Source organism: Perca fluviatilis, chromosome 14, assembly GCF_010015445.1.
Source record: "Perca fluviatilis chromosome 14, GENO_Pfluv_1.0, whole genome shotgun sequence".
Lineage (NCBI taxonomy): Eukaryota > Metazoa > Chordata > Actinopteri > Perciformes > Percidae > Perca > Perca fluviatilis.
In genome coordinates, this window is record NC_053125.1 from 34,761,770 (window position 1) to 34,784,603 (window position 22,834).

General features: G+C 40.1%; 1 protein-coding gene across 1 annotated transcript in view; it reads right to left on the bottom strand.

Moving 5' to 3' along the window:
- Nucleotides 1-6,117, bottom strand: part of LOC120572793 (zinc finger protein 239-like) — an 89,676-nt gene extending 83,559 nt beyond the window's left edge. Inside the window, exon 1 of the mRNA XM_039822235.1 lies at nt 6,027-6,117. The gene's annotated coding sequence lies outside the window, so the exon portion shown is untranslated. The remainder of the gene's footprint in view (nt 1-6,026) is intronic.
- Between the last annotated feature and the right edge of the window lie 16,717 nt (nt 6,118-22,834).

The window sequence follows — 22,834 nt, forward strand, 5'->3', positions numbered from 1 at the left end:
CTTACGAACCCTGAAGAGGGATAATTATAGCAATAGCTGCACATAAGAAAAGACAAAGAAAAAAGGCTTTAGAGGAACTGCAACAAAAATTGAAGAATGTAGAATTGAAACATAAGACCTGTTCAGATGAAAATACATTTCAGGAAATTGAGAAAATCATAAATGAAATTAGAAGCTTAACCACACAAGACATTAAAAGAAACCTCATGTACCTGAAACAGAGATATTATAAAAGTGGCCCAAAATCAATGAAAATATTGGCATGTAGACTGAAGAAAAAACTAGCTGAAAATACACTTCCTAGAATACGAGACCCTAGGACTAACAAGGTCAAAAACAAACTAAGTGAGATTCATGAAGCATTTTACAAAAAAATATATACAAGAGTCCCAGGAGGAGACATAGCCCAGATCCATGCTTTCTTGAACACCTTGAAATTACCCACTCTTACGGAAGAGCCAAACCAACAGCTAATGGCAAAGATAACAGAAAACGAACTGCAGGCGGCAATTAGTAGACTTAAAGTAGGTAAATCCCCGGGTTCCAATGGTTATACAGCTGAATGGTACAAGGAGTTTAGGAATGAATTGATCCCTGGAAAAGGCACAAACACCTCATAATTGGAATGAGGCCATTATATCTGCCATTCCAAAAGGAAGGCAAGGATAAAACGGAGTGTGCGTCATTCAGACCAATATCTGTTCTAAATATAGACTATAGGATGTTAACCTCTATTATGGCCAGACGACTTGAAAAGTTTATGACTAAATTGATCCGTGACGATCAGACAGGTTTCATACTCCAACGTCAAACACAGGACAATATACGAAAGACCTTGCATATTATGAGTCATATTATGAAAAACAAAATGGAAGCAATAATAATTAGTTTAAATGCCGAGAAGGCTTTTGAATCTGTCAATTGAGATTTTCTTTACAGAGTCCTACACAGATTCGGTTTCCATGCCGGTATTGTTAAAACTATACAAGCATTATACAATAATCCTACTGCCAGGGTCAAGGTCAATGGTTATTTATCAAATAAGTTTACCCTGGAAAGGGGTACAAGACAGGGTTGTGCATGGTCACCATTATTGTTTGCACTTTTTCTTGAACCACTTATCCAATATGTAAGACAAAAAACGGAGAAATAAGAGGCATTCACACTGCGGGAAGAGAGCATAAGCTAGCTTGCTACGCAGATGATGTACTAGGTTTCCTTAGCCAACCAACACAATCTCTGCCTCAGTTGATGCTGGCACTGAAGACTTATGGACGATTATCAGGATACAAGGTCAATGTGCGTAAAACCCAAGCGTTATATAATAATAATCCAACATCAGAATGGGAAGACAAATACCCATGGACATGGCAAAAAAATCCTTTAAGTACCTGGGCATAACTATTCCAAAAGATCTCTCAAAACTATCAGAATATAACTACTCTCCTATACACCAAAAAATCAAAGATATCACAAGCCTTCTTTAGTTTCAGCTCAAGAGTACAATCTGTGAAAATTAATATATTACCCAGATTGTTATACCTATTCCAAACCCTACCAATAGAAGTTCCCCAATGCAAGCTAAATGAATGGGACAACATATTATCTAGATACTTGTGGTAAGGCAAGAGACCAAGGGTTCGTCTCAAAACACTGCAGATAGCGAAGGAGAAAGGAGGATGGAGTTTGCCATCCCTCAAGGAATATTATTATGTGGCCAGACAAGAGCTATACTTATGCTGGTGCAATCCTTCATATTCTGCACAGTGGAAAGACATTGAAGAAAACCTGTTTCCAATTCCAATACAAGCAATTATAGCTGATTCAAAACTGCAACACTGCATAGACAGTTCTGATAACCCATGGGTCAAATTGACTCTTAAGGTGGGGAAAAATATCATTAGAGAATATAAAGTAGAAGGAGATCTACGGTCTCTTAAATGGTGTGGATATGACTCAGACTTCACACTGAACAAAATGAACACCAGATTCAAAAAGTGAGCTAATGGAGTAACAGCTCTATGCAATATTATGAATGGAAACATATTGTTTAGCTTTGAAATGATTCAAGAAAATTATTTATTGGAGAAACAGGATTTCTTTAGATATTTACAGTTACGGCATTATGTTGACAAAAAGGTTAAAAATGTAACAGAGACTAATTCCAGTCTTATAGAACTGTTTAAAAGAGCGTATAAGTCAAATCTCAGTAAAGGGGTGTTATCAGCCATATATAAACGCTTTATGGATCTTAAAACCCATTCAACAGCATACATTAAAACAAAATGGGAAAAGGAATCCGGGATAGATATTTCTGAGGAAGAATGGACATACGGGAGAATCAATGGAAAAACACCAGCTCAATGAGCTGGCGAGAGTTTAACTGGAAAAATAGTATAAGATATTTTATTACACCATCTCAATCATCTTATCATAGCCATAACATCCCTGTTTGCTGGAGAAAGTATGGATAGCAAAGCGCAAATCACTACCATCTACTGGGACTGTCCCGGCATTAAAAACTTTTGGAAGGCGATACACAGTGCTTTACAAGTCATATTCCGTGAGGACATTTCTTTGGACTTTAAGACTCTATATCTTGGAAATATACCTCAAAGTTGGCTGAAAGGGGACAAACACTTGATAAATGCAATGCTGGTGGCCAGTAAAAAGGCTATTACCAGAAAATGGCTACTACCAGAGTGCCTAACAATTGCTTCATGGAGAGATATTGTAACAGAAATCTACAGAATGGAGCGGATTACAGCTCATGTTAACCGAAAAATGGAAACATTTCTTGAATAATGGCAGAAGTGGTACAACTATGTCTCAGATGAATGGCCTGACTGTACTTCTTCATTATATTGAAAGTGATTTCTCCCTGTTTTATTTATAGTTTTGTTATTATGGTGTTATTTTTGTTGGTTCATTTATATATCGGTTTGTTTATCTCATATTTTTATCTCTATACTTGAATGAGTATGTGGTTTGTCATAGAACCTGACAAATTGAAATATGTGTACGCAAGATTCTGAACACTAATAAAATACAAATGCAAAAAAACAAACAAAAAAGCATACATTTACTGACAACTGCTCTGAAACAGTCATAATCATACCTTTCAAGGAGTTAGGCTACTAATCATTTACACAAATTAACAGTTGTAGCCTACTCTTTGTCTTAAAAGTGAGCAGAAGATAATGTTACTCAGGAAATTTATCATGAAGATCAATTACAACTACTTATCTACAATGCTAGAATATGATGCGTAGACTACATACCTCTCTCTCGTATGGGCTAAAATATACATTTCCTAAGTACCATATTAACTCCCACTGCTAGCTTTTAAGGCAAAGTGTACAGCTGTTTGTGCAAATGACAATTGACTCCTTCAATGGTTTCAGCATTCAGTCGGTCTGCTATTATCTGCCACTTTTGTTTGTTACATACGCCGAGTTTCCTTCTCTACATATGATATGCTTTACTCGTATATATCAGGGATGCAAACACATGTATGGTCAAAAAAGAGAGAGGTAAACGAAGCCCTTGCCCCGTGGCAAATATCCAGATACTTACATTACCACCAACCCCGGCCCACCCTTATAGGCACATGGAGTAAAATGAAATTCTGAAAATCAAAATATATCGACACTCATTTGGAAATAGAGAAAGAAAATACATAAATTACTAATTTTGTGATTCATTTTAAACTATGTGTTCATCTCCATTTGCTTTTTCCTCATTACTACTCATTTCCACAAAAATGATTTTTGTTTAACTAGTCTTCAACACACACACATCCATTATTACGATTACACATAGGCACTGGAAGCTTAACATTTTCCCTGATCTTTTCTGCTGCTGAGGCCTGGTTCTGAGCAGCTGGTAAAGAGTTGTGCCACACCTTGAGTTGATAACATTGAGGTCACACTGTTTGTTTGTGTGTATGGATGTCTGACAGTGTGCACACAGGGCATGCACCCCTCTGCTACTGTAGTTAATTTCCTTCATGCAGAGAGTGCATTTAGCACAACCCTTTTTTTCAATTTTCTTAAAAAAAAGTCTTAAAAAGTCAGAATGTGTGTTTGACTGCATGGACCTTGATTGTAGTTTCAAGTTTCAGCCAAGACCAATTCCAACTGCTTTTACAGCTTTTATATGCATCTGTTGCACAAAAAGTACATCACTTTCCTCAATTTCCCTCATTCTGCAAATGAATATTTTAGCAAAACTGTATCATAAAAGGGTGCAAATAGTTCACTCTGCCCCTTTCCACAATGTCTTGTTTATATGCTGCAATATTTCACACCCACTCTGGGGTTGCCATAAAATGTAGAATGTTTATGGGTCCATCAGTGCCCTGCGCTACTTAAAAATCATCTTCAGCAGTCTATTTGCGTTGATTTACATGATAAAAATAGCAAAACCAGCTGTTGATCAGCTAAGCCCACTCACCAGTTTCTTGCCTTTCATAGCTTAAGATATGGTAACGTGGGGTCGCGTTAACAAAACCGGTTACTATGAGAAAATCGATATGGAGAAAAAAGTTATGAGAAGTAATGCTTGACGCAATGCTAGCTAACCAACAGCAAGCAAAGTCAAGGGCAATATTTCTAGACGTTAACCATAGTAAATCCATGGGCACGCACCATTTGAAAATAACGCAGTTTGTCACTCACTTTCGTTTAAATGCTTCTCGGTGTCATCAGTGAAAAGCCGGGACTACCGACACATTACAGAGAGAGAGAGAGAGAGAGAGAGAGAGAGAGAGAGAGAGAGAGAGAGAGAGAGAGAGAGAGACTCTCCGAATCACAGCGGTATCAGTATGTTCTGAGGTCAGCAAGCTGCTAGCCTGAAACTACCACAAGCCCTAATCTAGCATTAAAGCGTAACTCTCGCCAAAATGCAACCTAGGGTGTTTTTGTGAATGTACCCGAGTCAAACTATTAGTTTCAAAGCATAATTAGGACAGAAGCGCCACTTTTAAGAATTACCCTTTTCTCGTTTTTCAGTCAAATGGCCTTTTGAATTGGAGAGCTAGGGGCGCTACTATGATAGCATCAAAATCACTATTTTTAAAACACTAAGAAGGCTCGACCCAGCATGAGACTTTGCTCCAAGTATCACCAGGGGCTCTACACATGAACTCAGCATTGACAACAATGGTTGTTTACACAGAGTTTACTAATAAAGGTTTTGAATGACCTACTTTAGCTGTTGGCGTTTCTGGGCGCTGCCATCTCGTTAGTCAAAAGGTGTTGACAACAGTGTCAAGATAGTAAAAGATATGCAGTAAGAAGAAACATTAGTGATTCACGCTAGCGCACATACTGCTGTTCAGCTGTTCTTTAATGTCACCAACTGTCTTTTTGTGCTTATCTTTAAGTATTGGTTTTAAAAGTATTGCTTTAGCACCGGTATCTGTAAAAACCCAAATGATAGCCAACCCTAGTCGTGGCTAGAGAGGTGAACATACCCCCCACTGAGTTTAAAGCCAGCTGGGGGGGTGCAGACCAATGTTGTGGTGTAATGAATAGTGTTTACGGAGGACAAGTTGAGTTTCTAAACCCTTCCAGATGGTTCTCTCCACAAGACTAAAGGTATTAGCATCAACTGTTGATGTGAACTGAGTTACCACCGGAGAACTTTAACTCTCAAATACTACTTGAGCATTACAAAGTTCAAAAACATATCCCTTAAAGTACATTTAGAACAGATATAATGTGTGATTAATAACGAGTTAACTACGGACAGTCATGAGGTTAATCTTGATCAAATATTTTAATCGATTGACAGCGCTAAATTACATAAAATGATCCAATATTTAATAATAATGTCAATCAATCAATATTAATGCTGCATTGTTGTGGCCTTCCAGTTTATTTTGGGGAAACTATTCTTCTTTTTCTTGCTATCATTTGATTGAACTGTTGAAATACTAAGGTTGGTATCTAAAGTAAAGAGGAGATCCATGGAGCATCCAATGACTAAACTAATCCAAACACTTGGAGTCAAAGTGATCTCACCTTTTGTGGAGAACTCATTCTTGTTCTTCAGGGGGAACTAATTCAGACGGACGTCCTGAAGTCAGAAGGGTCTCGTCCCACAGATGAGCTGTGAAGTCAACAACCAGAGACACACCATGAGACAGGAGACACTCCACACTAGAACATCACTATACTCATATACTATCAGCTGATCAACACACAGAGACACACCATGAGACAGGAGACACTCCACATTTATTATTATTATATATTAGAATTATTATTTTTAACACATGGCGCGTGGATCAACAACAAAGGAACAAAATAAAAAGGAGATGATGGCGCTTCCCTACCTGGAGTCTGTCCTAAACCTCCAGTCCCCGTCCTTTCCTGGCTTATTAATATTCCTCTAGTCCGGAAGTGTCCCCAGATGGAAAGAATTCCTCCAGGTTAGGAATATTGTCCTGTAGAGTCCATGCTAACTGTCTGCTAACTTCATGTGCCGACCTCGTTCCGTCTCCTCGCCCTGCACCGTGTTCCCGGGTACGTTTGTTTTCTTCACGTTGCTGCCTACACAAAGAAACTATCCCCGCCTTTTTCTGTTTAGTTTTCACCCCGGCACAGCCCCCGACATACAGCAAGCGCTCCCACTGTGGAGCGCCAATACGCTGCGTCATCTCTCTGAGCAGCCATCTTAAAAACAGCTCTCATTGGCTATCAACACGTCAATCATGGCAGCTGTGGCCAATCACGTTCCCTTTCCAACGGTACATAGCGTGATAGGAACATCCAATGGGAGCCAGTCCTAATGAATGCGTAACAGAGCTAAGTCCCGCCTCCCAGAGCCAGCAGCCACATCCATGTGATTTATGAGAACAAATATGATCAACAGTGTTTGAATGAATGTTAAAAGGTTTTGGAAGTCATTTTAAGTCTTTAGTATGTTTTTTTCTAATAGTTTAGAAGTGAGTAAAAGCATTTAGCAAAATGTGGTCACTTGGAGAGGTTTAGGAGAGGTTTTGGGGAGGTTATATCATGCTAATCCAGCCCATTTTCAGAAACTAGAAGAATGTAGGTTTCTAATGAAGTCTCATACATGCATTCTGGCCTCCCAGTTCTTCTGTTAGAAGCTTTTCCCTTTGGGGAAGGGAAATAGACCAAAATCAGGCAACAGAGGTTAAAGCAGAATGAGCCTCATGCAGCTACAAAGAGACAAACTACTCACATTGAGGGTCACATTTACATTCTTTAGATGTGTTTTTCACCGGCAACTCTTCATAACATACAAGGCATCAGACGGCCCCCCCACTTCCACGGATCCATCCCAATTCTTCTAGCAGATGGTGACGTTGATGAGAACACAGCTAGAAGTTAATACATGAAGTCAAAGCCAACTGTGAGAGCTGAAGGGCAGCAACAAGTCTGTTAGTTCTACCTCCATCTGAAGCCCCCCCATCCTTACTATCTTCACTACTACACATATGTTTGGATTTAAATTAAATTGCCTGTATATTGAACAAGCTTGCTGAATTTTAAATCATATCACTATGGCACTCGCTCTAGGGACTCCTTGGTCCTAAATATTCCCTTTGTTAGGACAGAATTAGGCACAACTGCATTTGAATATGATGCCCCATATAAATGGAATAACCTGCAGTCCTTAATGAAATGGAACAGCCTGATTCAATGTAATCCCTTTAAATGTCTTCTTTATGAAGCCATGTAGAATGAATGGACATATGTATTTGGAGTGTAACATCCTGTAACTGTTCCATGTGTGTACTGTGTAGTACTACTGTATAGTGTATATTAATTGCTATGTTCGGTGGTTCTGTATGTGTTGTAATTGTGTATGGCATGTATTCAGGGCATCATAGGAAATGAGAGCTTGCTCCTAGGCCTATATGATGATAATAATAATAATAATAATAATAATAATAATAATAATAATAATAATAATAATAATAATAATAAAGTCTCCAGTGTTATTAAAGTAATGTGTTTGTTTCCTAGGATGGCAAAGGAAAAGTCCCACTCTGCCTCTGATTGGCTAGTACTCGTTGCCTTTCTCAGTGTGATTGGTTAGATTTAGGCATGAGGATTGAGATTGGTTAGGGTCAGGGTGAGAATACCAGGGTAAGCCAATCAGAGGCAGAGTAAGGCGGGACTAGCTTGCCTTCACCATCCTAGGAACATGTGTTTACAGGAAGACAGAATCAGACATAAAGATGAACACAGAGAGATCTACATACACATTTAACTATTAGGAACCAAATATAGCTGCATCTCTAATAAATATAGAATATAACAATGACCAACAAACAGGTCAAAGGGTTTCTGTTACTTAATGAGGTTAGAAATAGCGGGACGGTGCAGAGAGAGAAGAGTTCATAAAGTAGTGTGTGTGTGCGTGTGTGTGTGTGTGTGTGTGTGTGTGTGTGATCAGTAAAGATGGCTGCTGCTTCCTCTGCTGCTCTAACTCAACTCTTACCTATCTGCCTCATTTCATTTCTAGTCCCAGTCTGTCTTCAAACTGCAGAAGGACTTGGAGTGAAAGCAGCGTTCTGCTTTCTGTGCATCGTTCCACCCAGTAGTTCCCAGTCAGGATCTGGATCTTGTGATCTCATTAAGTTACCTGAGGAAACGCTGCAGTGGTGATCAGTGAGGGAGGAGGAGGAGTTTAATTCTGCTACCATTACAGTTTTTTCCAACTGCTAACACACTACAATGACAAGCATAGCACAATTATAAAAAAAAATAACATCTTCTCAAGTCTCCAAAAGTCTAAACACATGTTCTGCTTTACACACATTTTGCAATTCAAAATGTCACTTTTTAAATGCACTGAACACGGTTCTCTGCATAGGACACAACGCTTCATTTTGCAGGATATATATGAGGTATTCTGCAGTTTGGGTGTGTGGTTTTGTGAATTGTGTTAAGTATTTTGATAAAACCAGCCTAGTTTGCGAAATTGTGTTTCAGCAATTGGAAAAAAACTGTAATAAAACTGTAAAAACACAGCGGCCACACTGCTGTGAAAGCTGCCCCAACATCATTTATCAGAGTTTTTTATCAAATATTATTAAATGAAAGTCCACAAAGTAGGAAAATATAATGATATACAATTAAACAATAAAAAATGCCCAACTTCCAGTATGTTGGTAATGATGAGAGGAATGTTTGGACCAATTTTAGATCAATGTCCAAATTAAGGCCTTCCACACATTGCTTGTTAAACCATGGACCAAATCGCTGTATAATCTCACAATGCTAAAACATTTTGGAGTATTTAAAGGGCTTCAAAAATGTGTTTAAAGGGGTGATAGAATGCAAAACCGATTTTACCCTGTCATAGTTGAATAACGACACCCCTTTACTATGAAAATCTCATATTTTGAAACTGCCGCTGAAAACGGGCAAATCTCAACAAAGCTAGTTGCTTGCATAAGCATCTCAAAATCCGGAACCTTTGTCACAGCCGTGGGTGTATTAAGAGAATGGTCACGCCCCAACATTTACATAGGCAAAACAACTGACCTGAAATCAGGTAGTCTAGGTCGCGCAGATCTCTGCTATTCCATTACAAAATTCACTTCTGAAACTTTTTTATGCGAGAAATCAACTATGTAAAACTCAAATATGGGCTGTTTTACGAAAATGGATGGCTAATAGCAAATTTTGTCTGACTGTGTGTCGGAATTCAGCGGACGGTGCTGCCTGTGTTGCTGCCTCGCCGCCCGGCCTACCTTCCTTCACAGACCCCGGCCTGCTATGAGGTACTTGGAGCTCAGTCACGGCTGGCAGCCCACAGCACTCCATACCCGCGCAAAGTCACCGTTTTTTGGGCTAATGGACTACTAAACGCCGCGGCTCTGACAGAGCTCCAGGGCTTGCAGCTCCCCTCTTCCTGCCAGCTAAATGCCCGGTGTATGTGAGTGAGAGCGCGGTCAGCGAGCTTGTTACACCAGCAATCTGTTACCACAAGTTCCAGTTACTCTTTTAATGTGTGTAATTATAATGTGTTGAGTTATTTAAACAAACGATTGGGGAAATAAACGCCGCGTGTCCCGAGTCTCATTGATAGAGGCTGCGGCTGGATGGAGGTCTATCAATGAGAGCTAGCTAGCCTCCTCTTAGAATTCCTCTAAAATTCACAAAATTCCTTAACTTGAAATCGCACACCGTTGTTAGCTTTATAAGACCTTTAGGGAGATGTTGTATAAGTGGCGTGACAAAATTCAAACTGTAAATATAGCTACTCTAGTTATGCCGGCAGGTGACAGCCAGCCAAGATTAACTGGAACTGTGGTAAGAGATTGCTGGTGTAACAAGCACGCTGACCGCGCTCTCACTCTCACACACCATTTTCGTAAAACGGCCCATATTTGAGCTTTATATAGTTGATTTCTCTCTTAAAAAAGTCTCAGAAGTGAAATTGGTAAGGAAACATTGCAGTGTCTGAAATATGACATTATGTCGCGTCTCTAATATGTGTGTATTGGGGATTCGCTCAACCAATCAGCGCGCGTCTCTAATGTGTGTGTATGGCGATTCGCTCAACCAATCAGCGCGCGTCTCTACGTGTGTGTACGGGGATAAGGCTCAACCAAACAGCATGCAGCTCATCAAAATATTCATGAGCATACCATATTTGGAAGAAAAGCTCTGTTACAAATAGGGCCAAAACACAGGGATGCATAAGGGCAAATAAAATATCATCCAGGCCATTTTCAGCCCAACCAATGTTACATGCCCCATTAGGAGACCATAAGGAACAGTGTGACATACCCTATATAATCATTCCTTATATATCACCCCTTTAAAATGCTAAAAATGAATCTATATTTTTTAATTACATTATTTTAGTTATTAAAACGCTCTACATTATTTAATACTCAAGTAAAGTACCAGTACCTGGAGTTAAGTCCAGTACTTGAGTAAACGTCCTCAGTTCCAGTCCACCACTAACTGATTAATGAACTGAATGTGGATCTGTTGTTTCCCTCCTGACCTGCAGGCGGCGGCCTTCTTTCATTTTAAACTTTTAATCTGAAAAACCCGGACTGGGAGGAAGCGGAAGTCTCGGAGGAACCTGTCCTATGTATTTGGCCAAATTCAAATTGCTTTGGAGAAGGTATCTGAATGGGCTAATGATTGGGGTTTTAAAATATCAATAGAAAAAACTAAATGCATGGTATTTGGATATAAGAAGAAAATGCCAACACAGCTGATACAAATATATGGTTAGTGGTGGGCAGATCGAGGCTTCGTGAAACAATGAAACAGTTGAAGCAAATGTGCCATATTGTGTCGAGGCTTCGAAACAAACCGACACCGTCTCAACGATGACACCTAGTGGTCACTTGCAGGTGTTGATCTGAAACGACCTCGACAATGAGCCATTTTTTTATTATTGTATTTTTCTAATATGTGAAGCTTGTAACCTGTAGGCTCCTCACTGTGCATAATGTTATTTTGGTCATGACAAAAGAATATTAATAAAATAAATCAAGCCAGAATGTCTCACTTTTTTTTGGATTTTCATTCAAAAATATTAATTTCTCTGCTGTGGAGCCTCCATTTTTATCTATCTATCTATCTATCTATCTATCTATCTATCTATCTATCTATCTACCTATCAATATGTTAATGTGTCACTATGTATACTGTCTGTCTCTAGCCTATCAGTCAATGTGTAAATTTAAATGTAAGCCTAAATATAACTAAACAAATCGCACTATGAATGTCACTATATCACCAAAAATCCGCTATCTCAAAATCAAACTCCTCTCACAAAAACCCACGAGGTCAAAATGCGTTGACTTCACTTTTATACTGATGTGCGATTGTGTGTTCCCGACCCTGTCAATCAAACGCTGATTCATGCCACCTGTTGAAACACTTGTGAAACACTCCGATGCTTCATTTAGCCGTAGTCACGTGACATGGGTGTTTTGAATCGCGCTTCGGATCAGTGTTTCGGAACATCTGCGCTTCGGGATCTCGACAAAGCTTCGGAACGTCAGTTTCACTTCAGCCATCCCTATATATGGTACGACTATTGAAAGAGTAAAACATTTTAAATTCTTGGGGATATGGTTAGATGAAAGGTTGACATGGAAAAAGCATATTCGTAGAAACGCTTAAATCTATGGCAGATGACATTGGTATTGGAAATTTAAATGTATGTCCACCAGTATGTCGTTCAGATGTACCTTTGTGGTTGATTCCAGATCCCATTGTTGATTTATATTTTTTTGAAAACAAGCAAAAGAAAGATGTCAGAGGATGTAGTGGAGGAGATAAAAGCTCGGCAGGGTCACATATGGGGAGGCTATCTACAAATTTATACTGACGGATCGAAGGATCTTGAGAGTGGTAAAGTGGCTTTTGTTATTAGCATACCTGAAATAGGTTATAAAAAAGGATGTTCAACCGCATCCCTAATTACAATTAAAGGTACCAAAACTAAGTCCAGGCCTGATGTGCTTGTGGAGATTATGCTTGTGTTGAATAGACTTCATAAAGCATGGTATGAGGTGGGGTTTATGTGGGTTCCGGCACACATGGGAGTGGAAGGTAACGAGGAGGCAGATGAGGTGGCAAAGAAAGCAGTGCAGGAGGAAAGAGTTCAAATTAATGTGCAGTATGGGTCACCAGACTACACTGAAATAATTAATAGGTCAGTAAAAGAAATGTGGCAAAATTCATGGGATTGTGAAAAGAAGGGGATAACTTATTATTCAGTACAAAGAATGGTAGAGAAAGAAATATGTGATTATAGGAGCCCAGTCTCACTGAAAAGCGTACAAATACCACGGGTTTCTACCTGTGAAATACGTGCAATGTGTACGCGAAATTGAAATAGTGCGTACAGCAGATACGCGGAGCGCTCCAATTACAGCAATGGAAACCACTGCGTTTATAGTATGAAAGGACGTGTGCCCGCGTGAGGAGGTTGGTTGGTCTGGTGGATGGGTAAAAACCAGGACTTTCACCCAGGAGACCGGGCATTCCGCCGTTGGCGATTTTATGCCGTTTTTAGCGTGGTTTATGTGGCGCCGCTTTTTTGCGACTTTGTAGTGTTTTTTGTTAAGCCTTTCCCAATGTTTCTTCCCTAAACCCAACCGTTTATTAGTGTGTTTTTGTGATTTTCTTGTGTTATTGAAGCCTTTCCCTGCATTCTTTCTCTAAACCCAACCATATCTATGTTTTTGTGTGTGATGCTGTTCTCGCGATAACACACAACGTGGTGACGCGAGCTGCGTGCATATAAAACGCACCGGTCCCCATGACTTCAATTGGAGCGCTCCGCGTATGTAATGCACGTAGAATTTCACTTTCGCGTACACATTGCACGGTAGAAACCCGTGTTATTTGTACGCTTTCGAGTGAGATCGGTTTGGATTATAGATGTAAGAGAAGAGATGTAGTAGTTTTATCCAGATTGAGGCTTGGGCACTGTGGGCTGAGGAGTGGGCTGGCTCTGATTGGTAAACATCCTGATGGACAGGGTGAATGTGGAGACAAGGAAACAGTGAAGCATGTATTAGTGCAGTGCAGGAAGTACTCTCGGCAGAGGAAGAAATTGTTCATAGAACTGGGTGCAACTGGAGAAACAGTTTTTACTTTAAGCACTTTATTGAATTTGGACAGTTGGAGCAAAGGGAAGAAACTGATGGAGTACTTGCGACATATTGGATAAGGTGATATAATAAGATGTAGCTAATTATAATTATTTCTACTTGAGGGGTGGATAGCGAGTAGAGACCAGAGGAGGGCAGCAATACGCCATAGATGCGTCTAGTCTGCCGGAAATAATAATAATAAGAAGAAGAAGAACCCTGACTGGGAGGAAGCGGAAGTCTCGTTGTTTGACTGGGATGTGTGGCTGGCGGCGGGATAGCTGTGCTGTTTGTTATTAGTGAGTTTGAAGAAGACAGAGCTCCAGGTAAACCCGCACACACTCAGCTAAACACTTTAAGAACTGCTCTTTTACACGGCACTCAGAGACAAGAGAAGACAGAGCTGCGCATGCGTTAGCTTCCCATTCGGCTGCTTAATGCTAACGGAGCTGAGCAGAAGCTAGCTAGCTCTTTCATATGGCTCTTTGTAGTTTAGCTTATTTAAAGCTAATGGACTTGCTCTTACTACTTGTTGTCTGGAGTTTACACCTCCAGGGTTGAAAGCACTTAATTGGAAGTCTCTTTGGATAAAAGCGTCATCTTAAATGACATGTAATGTAATGTAATGTAATGTAGCAGGCTAGCTAGTAGTTCATATTCATGTGTTGTTGCATCAAAGACGCTGAAGTTAGCTTCCCATTCGGCAGCTATGAATTGGATAAATCTCCTGCTGAGAAACGAGTTTCAGACATTCCCATTTGTTGGGGAACTAACCTGCACACGCATTACATATGGATCTGAAAGTTCTCATCCCTTAAACCAGATATTTAAGTCTGTAAACTGTGTGAAAGGTTGAAAGTTATAAGATATAGTGTGTGTGTGTGTGTGTGTGTGTGTGTGTGTGTGTGTGTGTGTGTGTGTGTGTGTGTGTGTGTGTGTGTGTGTGTAGCCTTTGTTTGATATCTAGTGTCGGCAGAATCACTTTTTATTGAGTTTCCTGTTAGTGAAATGCTCTGAGTGAATTTAAGCTGGGCTTTTATTGTGAAGGGTAGACACCAAAAAGCCAGCATTATGGTAGTGTTTGTTTTTACCTTTAGATTTATTCCCAGTTTAATATAATGCTGTTTTCTCCAAACTACTCCGAGTTCATGTTGTAGCTAGGAAGGAGATGGACCAGTTTTCCTGCTTTGAGTTGTCAGCCTGTTGTTTTAGTTGTGTGTGGATGGGAGGAAAACGAGAGGAGACAGCAGCTCCTGAATATCTCTGGGGGCTTTGATTTCTCCTGAACAGAATCCAGAGTGAGTCCAGCAGCCCCAGTGGAGATCTGCTGGATCTCAGGACCAGAGAGGAATGGAGGAGGACAACCAGAACCAGGAGCAGCGGAGCACCGAGGTCCCCAGAAGACCAGCAGCAGACTGGGACTCTGATAGCAGCCATGTTCAGGTCAGTGTTCAGGACACAACAACCACTCTAAAGTAACACCAAACCTAGATAGTGGATTAGACCAGGATTTCCCAGGTATCCTGGATGTGTTCAGCCTTGACTTGGTTTCATGAAAGCAGAGGCAGATAAGTTACCATGGAGATTTATTCTGTGCAGCTATCTAGACTACCAGACTTTCCTAACTAAGTCAAAATAACAGAAATTTAATGTGTTGGCGAGACACGGCAGGCAAAAACAATGCTTTTTCATTTGTCTTCAATAACATGTCTTCTTTCAGACAGAAAAAAAGTAAAAAAATACACATTTAGGTCTTTATTTTACTAGACTTTGTCTGTTTGCGTCTGTAGATTTCTCCTAAATTCAACAAAAGTTGGCGTTCTAAATCATCACGCTGCTCCACGATTGCTGTCTGCACCCTGTCATCACATATACGTGCTCTGATATCAGATCAAAATGTGAAAGAAGAGCGTCAAATCATCTCAGAGAAGACGAAAACAGTTATTAGCAAGAAGACACAGGGGATTACAAACTGAGACAGGAGATGATGAAATGCTTTCACATAGTATGTTGATATGTCAACTGTCGTTCAGTGTGCAGGCTTACTGAAAAAAAAGGAAGTGGGTGGTTTAGTGCTATGGGCTGAACGATTAATTGCATTTGCGATAATATCGCGATATGTTAAAAACGCGATTTCCCTAATCGCAAAGGCTGCGATTTGGTCACGTGACTCACGAGAGCAAATCAGTCCGCACTCCGTAAGTCCGCAAGAAAGCATCAACTTTGCACGCTAATGTACGCCGTACCTTGAGCAGATTTCTGTCATTCAAACAACTCTGAGTTGTAGTTTAAAACTTGTAAGGTTTGGTTTTCGGGCTCCAGTCCACACATGCAGTTAATGAATACAGGCGACGCAGAACTGAAGGCTCGGTAGAGCGATTAGCTCTGATTAGCGGTTAGCTCCATTATAAAGATATGGAGCCGGAGGAGACTGCCGCGGAGAGGGGTAACAACCAGACTCTGATAAATGACGTTCGGGGAGCTGTCACAGCAGCGTGTACGGTGTTTCAACGGTTTTATTAGTACAGTTAGCTAATCCCACGGCAACACCTGCATACTACTACTAACGTAACTAACGCCTCTCTGAGCTAGTGCAGCGTCCGTTGCCGCGGTCATGCACACGGCATGCAACTTCATGAGGGAGGGAGGGGCTGGAGGCAGCTCCTCCTGTGCGCTGTTAAAGAAAATACACCGGTGTATATATTTTACTTATTTAACTGTCTAGTAAAGTTCAAAGACAGTGTTTAAAAATGCAATCCACATGTTTACATATGTCTATGCAAATAATAATTAAATAATCTAAATACTACTAAGTGTTGTAAAGCCACATTTGTTTTATATTTCTGCAATCTGCACTTTAGTGTGATTTATTTCTGACTTTCATATGAATGTTTCCACCAGGCTTGGTCAGTGCTCAATATACTACTGGGATTGAAGTAGTTAAATAAAAGGGGGTCATTCATATAAATTCCGCATCACCTAATTTCACCATCACATACAGGCCTGGCCTCCAGGAAAGAACAGCTTGTTTAATCTATCTAATCTTGTGAAGTTCATACTATACAATGATTTATTGCTAGTTTTTGTTGACTAATACAGAAGACAAAGAGCTTAAAAAATAATCGCATATCGAATCGCAATCGCAATATTTTTGAAATAAATCGCAATTAGATTATTTTCAAAAATCGTTCAGCCCTAATTAGTACACAGGGGAGTGACAGGCTGCGGCTGGAAATCGTAAGTAGAACGGGAAATAGTTTTAACATGACTTTAAAATCGCCATCCACCGAGCCAAAATGCTAATGTTATCAATAGTTAGCTCGTTCTGGTTTCCTAACTGCGTTGGGAGGTAACGTTAGCGTAGCTGGGAGCTTCATGGAGAAAGCTAAAGTTTATCTTAGCTCCCCTACAGCTGTCAGAGTTAGCTTCTACTTCATATATTACATTTTAACAGCTGTATTCTCAGTAACGTGACAATCTGCTGGAATCAGGTTGCTTATAAATCACTAAATCAGTTTGGCTTGGTTATTAATGCAGTTAGCATCGTTTCTTACTTACCTAGTTTATGACAAATGGTTTTGGCTGTGCTTCCTAACATGATGACATTGTGCTAACCGAGCACCGTTAGCCTTTACATCAGAGCCGCTTCACTTGTTAGATAATGTTTCATTACTCTGTTGATTTGGGTTTGTCGCTGTGTGCTCGTGGTGGAAAATGAATGTAAACAAAGTTGCGTGCAGGTCGCCTCAAGGCCAGGCTAATGTTAGATGCCCCTCTAGTGGACAGAACGTGTAACAACAACCACATGCTTGTAGTGGCATTGACAATGCATAAGCCAGAGTAGTGTAGAACATATTTAACAGGCTGCATTTTGAGCATTAAATATTCGAATATTATTCAAATATTTAAAAAAATCTCAAATGGTATTATAGAGGAAGATTGACAGCTCTAATAATTACAGTTGAGCTGCTGTCCCCTCTCCTAGGATAACTACCAGCTTCTCCTCTGGTGTTAACTTTGGGAAGTTTTATTGTTTTTATTTCCAAGGTGTAAATCTCTTAGTGAAGATAGTTTTTCCCAGTGGAGGAGGATGTTCATCTCTGTCTGACCCAGTTGGTGGTCACTGAGCCTGTCTCTCTCTCTCTCCGACCTGTCTGTCTGACCCAGTTGGTGGTCACTGAGCCTGTATTTAGTCAGGATCCGTCAGTGTGCAGATAATGTGTCAAATAACAATTCAGTCTACTTTGTTTGCTTTCTGCAATGTTCTAAATATTGGTCTTTTGAATGATTTATAATTAGTTTTGTTCTGTTGTGTTGTTATGAACCAGTACTGATGGGAGCCTGGTTAGTCAGTTTCACCATCAGCTGACTGAGGTGACTGTTTTGTGGGGAAAGTAAGCTTGAGGCAGCAGCAAGTATGGCCATTAGAGGTGTGAATCTTCACTGATCTCCCGATTCGATTACGATTATCAGGTCAGCGATTCGATATCTCGATGCATCACGATGCTTCAAAATACATTTTTCTATTAAAGCCATATAGGATATTTGACTTGACAAACTTGCATTGTCAAGTGCAATGCCCAAGCTGCAATAAGTAACTTAAGACTGGAATGATGAAGTGTTTGGGTTCATTTCTTTAAGGTAGCTACCATGAAGGTTGACCTATTTTGGATTAGTCATATACCACCCTACTTTTAACCTGCAAATCTATTGTGCTGTATTGGAATAACTGACCCCAGACAACTCTTTCACAAAAAAGGTACTGTTTACTGAACAATAACTTAAATGTATAAATAACATTTAGCCGTTAGATTGAATAACAAAAGAAAGCATAACACAAATCACACCCTTCAAATATGCTAACTGCAATATTTCTTAAAATTATATTACACACAACTACCCCTTTACCCATTTCTCTATCAGTTTCCACTTAAAACACTCCAGCTACACAAAATGATTCCTCCTTAGAGCAGTTTCAATGTAAAACTTAGTCAAACCCTATTAAACCACTGTGTTAACACACCCCTACCCACCACCCACACCTACAAACACACACACACACACACACACACACACACACACACACACACACACACACACACACACACACACACACACACACGCACGCTGAGAGGGAAAAAAAGAAAAAAGTTGTGGGCTCATGTGGACGTGCAGCAGCCAGCAGGATGTTATCTTCAGTGAAGCAAACACACAGAAATCCAACTTACAGTGTGCGGTTAGTCCAAGAAACTTGAAAAGGAAAACCAGTCACCAGCTACGAACCAGCAACTCTCTGCCGTTAGCTCCAACTTTAGCCAGACACACTAGCACAACGTTTGTTCTAAACCACTGCTGTTAGACAGGAAAAGTGCCGTAGTGTAGCTACACCTCTTCAGCTTCGTTATTCCACTTAGATCGTTTCCAAGCTAACTAGCGTCTCTCCATGTTTCTCAGTGTTTTCTTTCCTCCTCTCGATTTGCGATCCTCTCCACTCTGCCGTGTCTCCACTCAGCCGTTTTGCGTGTGTGTCTGTGTTTGTTTGTGTGTGTGTGTGTGTGTGTGTGTGTGTGTGTAAGTGTGTGTAACAGGTTAGCTAGGCTACTGAAAATGTTATTTTTCATTTGAATGTTTATGGCGCGGCCGGAAAATTAACGAGCAACTAGGGCTGGGTATCGTTCAGAATCTTTCGATCCGGTGCCAATTTCGATACCTCAGTTTCGATACAGATTCCTAACGATACTTTTTTCGATACCAAATGTTTTAAAATCCATTTCAACATCAACAAAAATACATTAAACACAAAGCTTTTATTTTCCATCTTAATTGTGAATCAAAACAGTTATCAAAATAAAAAAATCTGGTAAAACTGCTCACTCAGAGTAACATTAATAAAAGTGCCTTGCCTTGCAAGCTCAGCCTGTCAGTCAGTCATCAGGGCAGGGAAACCACCGTTGTGGCTGCTTGTAAGAGGAAGTGTAATGTCAACAGCACCGCGACCGCTTTCGGCTCGCCATTAATATCATATCACAGCAAACGCTGTCTGCGTGAAGTTTAAAAAAACCTGTAACCACACTTGAAACCAACCGTGACTCTCTGTGACTTCAACAAAACTGCAGACAGTTTACTCCGTCCGCACCTCTCCGTGTGCGTGTGTGTGTGGGAGCTCCGCTCTGTGTCAATATGCAGAGAGGACAGATAAGCTTGCGCTTACGCGCTCAGACGCTTTTGGAACCGAAATTTGGCACCGAAAGATAAAGAATTTTTCGATACTCATAGGATTGGAATATTTTTTTCGATACCATAAAAGTATCGATGTTCGGTACCCAGCCCTACGAGCAACGTCATTGCAATATAATCGATTATGGTGGGCCACTGCATCGATGGAGCATCGTCCACGTCCGCGATGCGATGCATTGATTATTTGATTAATTTCAACACCTCTAATGGCCATCGCCACCTTGATGAAGGTGACTCTGCCATGCTCTCTGTTATGGAGAAGTTGTGGCTTCAGAGCACAGTTGTGATGGTCAATTCAATGAGCGAAACGGATATGCTCAGGATCTCGAAAGCTGAGACCGTCTCAACTGCTAGTGTAAAACATAGGCGCAACTTTGTGCATGATACGCCAATGTTAATTCATTGAGTTACTGCAGTTGTAGGCCTTATATTCCTGCCATGTTATTAAATGATCAATTTTCATGAGCTTGAACTATTCTGTTATTATTACTAAGGGCCTGAGCATTTATTCTGTTTTTGAGCATTTTCATCTATTTTTCCAATAGAAATGTATTAAATTTCCCTATTTAAATCTTTAAATGCCGTTTTCTCAAAATTATTTTTTTGTCATTCTCTAGTATAAACATCTCAGCCTATGTAGCACCTATGTACACCAAACTTTCCAGTTATACACTTAGCAGTATTCTGGAGATATTTACAGAGGGATTTGTTAATACATCATTCCTGGCCTGATTTATGTGACATTTTAATCAAAAATAATGCTGAAAATCAATTTTTAAGGCTATGGACAGTATATTTGAATTTCCTAGGTAATGATAGCAGATATCCTGAAATCCCTCTGTAATTTTGTTTTCATCTTGTCTGTAAACCAAATTAAAAATAATTTAAAAAAGGCTTTATGATATGTTCAGATTTATCTATCGAAAATATATGCAAAATTGTGCATATTTAAAGAGATGGTTCGGAGTAATTTACCCTAGGGTCCTTTGCACCATGACCTCAAGCCAAACACCCCCCCAGAAGCTTTTTTCACCTGTGTCTAACATTGGGCGAGTTAGCGTAGAGTAGCGTTAGCCGCTGAATAGCTTAGCGCAGGGGCTAATGGACCCACGTTTGTATCTCTTAAATGGCCCCACTAATAATGCCCGAAATGATACCAAAGGTCTACACTAGTATATATAGGTTATGCACTCATAAAATGATGGATTGGAAAGAAAAGTTTATGTAAATAACACTTGCCTGCTGGCTTCTGCTCTCTGCTGTTGTTGTTGCTGCTGTGAGACGAGTGCTTAGGGACATCTACAAATTACAACACCGAAAAGAGATGCAACAAAAATATTTTTTAATTTAACTTATTTTTTAAAGTAAGTGCTGTAATATAACTAGCAGGAGACAAGTAATAAGTGAGGTAAGTTTGGAGACATTACCTTATTTAATCATTAAATTAATACATATTTTTGTTGTATCTCATTTCGGTGTAGTAATTTGTAGATGTCCCTAAGCACTCGTCTAACTGCAGGTAGCAGCAGCAGCAGCGCAGCAGCAACAGCTGTGTATACAGTGCCTTGCGAAAGTATTCGGCCCGCTTGAACGTTTCGACCTTTTGCCACATTTCAGGCCTCAAACATAAAGATATAAAACTGTAATTTTTTGTGAAGAATCAACAACAAGTGGGTCCCAATTATGAAGTGGAACGAAATTCATTGGCTATTTCAAACTTTTTTAACAAATAAAAACTGAAAAAGTGGGGGTGCAAAATTATTCAGCCCCTTTACTTTCAGTGCAGCAAACTCTCTCCAGAAGTTCAGTGAGGATCTCTGAATGATCCAATGTTGACCTAAATGACTAATGATGATAAATAGAATCCAGCTGTGTGTAATCAAGTCTCCGTATAAATGCACCTGCTCTGTAAAAAAAAAAAAAAAAAAAAAAAAAAAAAAAAAAAAGATACTGTTGTGGGAAGTTTAAAGGCCCGGTTGGATACAAAAAGATTTCCCAAGCTTTAAACATCCCAAGGAGCACTGTGCAAGCGATAATATTGAAATGGAAGGAGTATCAGACCACTACAAATCTGCAAGACCCGGCCGTCCCTCTAAACTTTCAGCTCATACAATGAGAAGACTGATCAGAGATGCAGCCAAGAGGCCCATGATCACTCTGGATGAACTGCAGAGATCTACAGCTGAGGTGGGAGACTCTGTCCATAGGACAACAATCAGTCGTATACTGCACAAATCTGGCCTTTATGGAAGAGTGGCAAGAAGAAAGCCATTTCTTAAAGATATCCATAAAAAGTATCGTTTAAAGTTTCCCCTGGGAGACACACCAAACATGTGGAAGAAGGTGCTGTGGTCAGATGAAACCAAAATCAAACTTTTGGCAACAATGCAAAACGTTATGTTTGGCGTAAAAGCAACACAGCTCATCACCCTAAACACACCATCCCCACTGTCGAAAACATGGTGGTGGCAGCATCATGGTTTGGGCCTGCTTTTCTTCAGCAGGGACAGGGAAGATGGTTAAAATTGATGGGAAGATGGATGGAGCCAAATACAGGACCATTCTGGAAGAAAACCTGATGGAGTCTGCAAAAGACCTGAGACTGGAACGGAGATTTGTCTTCCAACAAGACAATGATCCAAAACATAAAGCAAAATCTACAATGGAATGGTTCACAAATAAACATATCCAGGTGTTGGAATGGCCAAGTCAAAGTCCAGACCTGAATCCAATCGAGAATCTGTGGAAAGAACTGAAAACTGCTGTTCACAACCGCTCTCCATCCAACCTCACTGAGCTCGGAGCTGTTTTTGCAAGGAGGAATGGGCAAAAATGTCAGTCTCTCGATGTGCAAAACTGATAGAGACATACCCCAAGCGACTTACAGCTGTAATCGCAGCAAAAGGTGGCGCTACAAAGTATTAACTTAAGGGGCTGAATAATTTTGCCGCGTACCAATATTTTAGGTTTTTTATTTGTTTA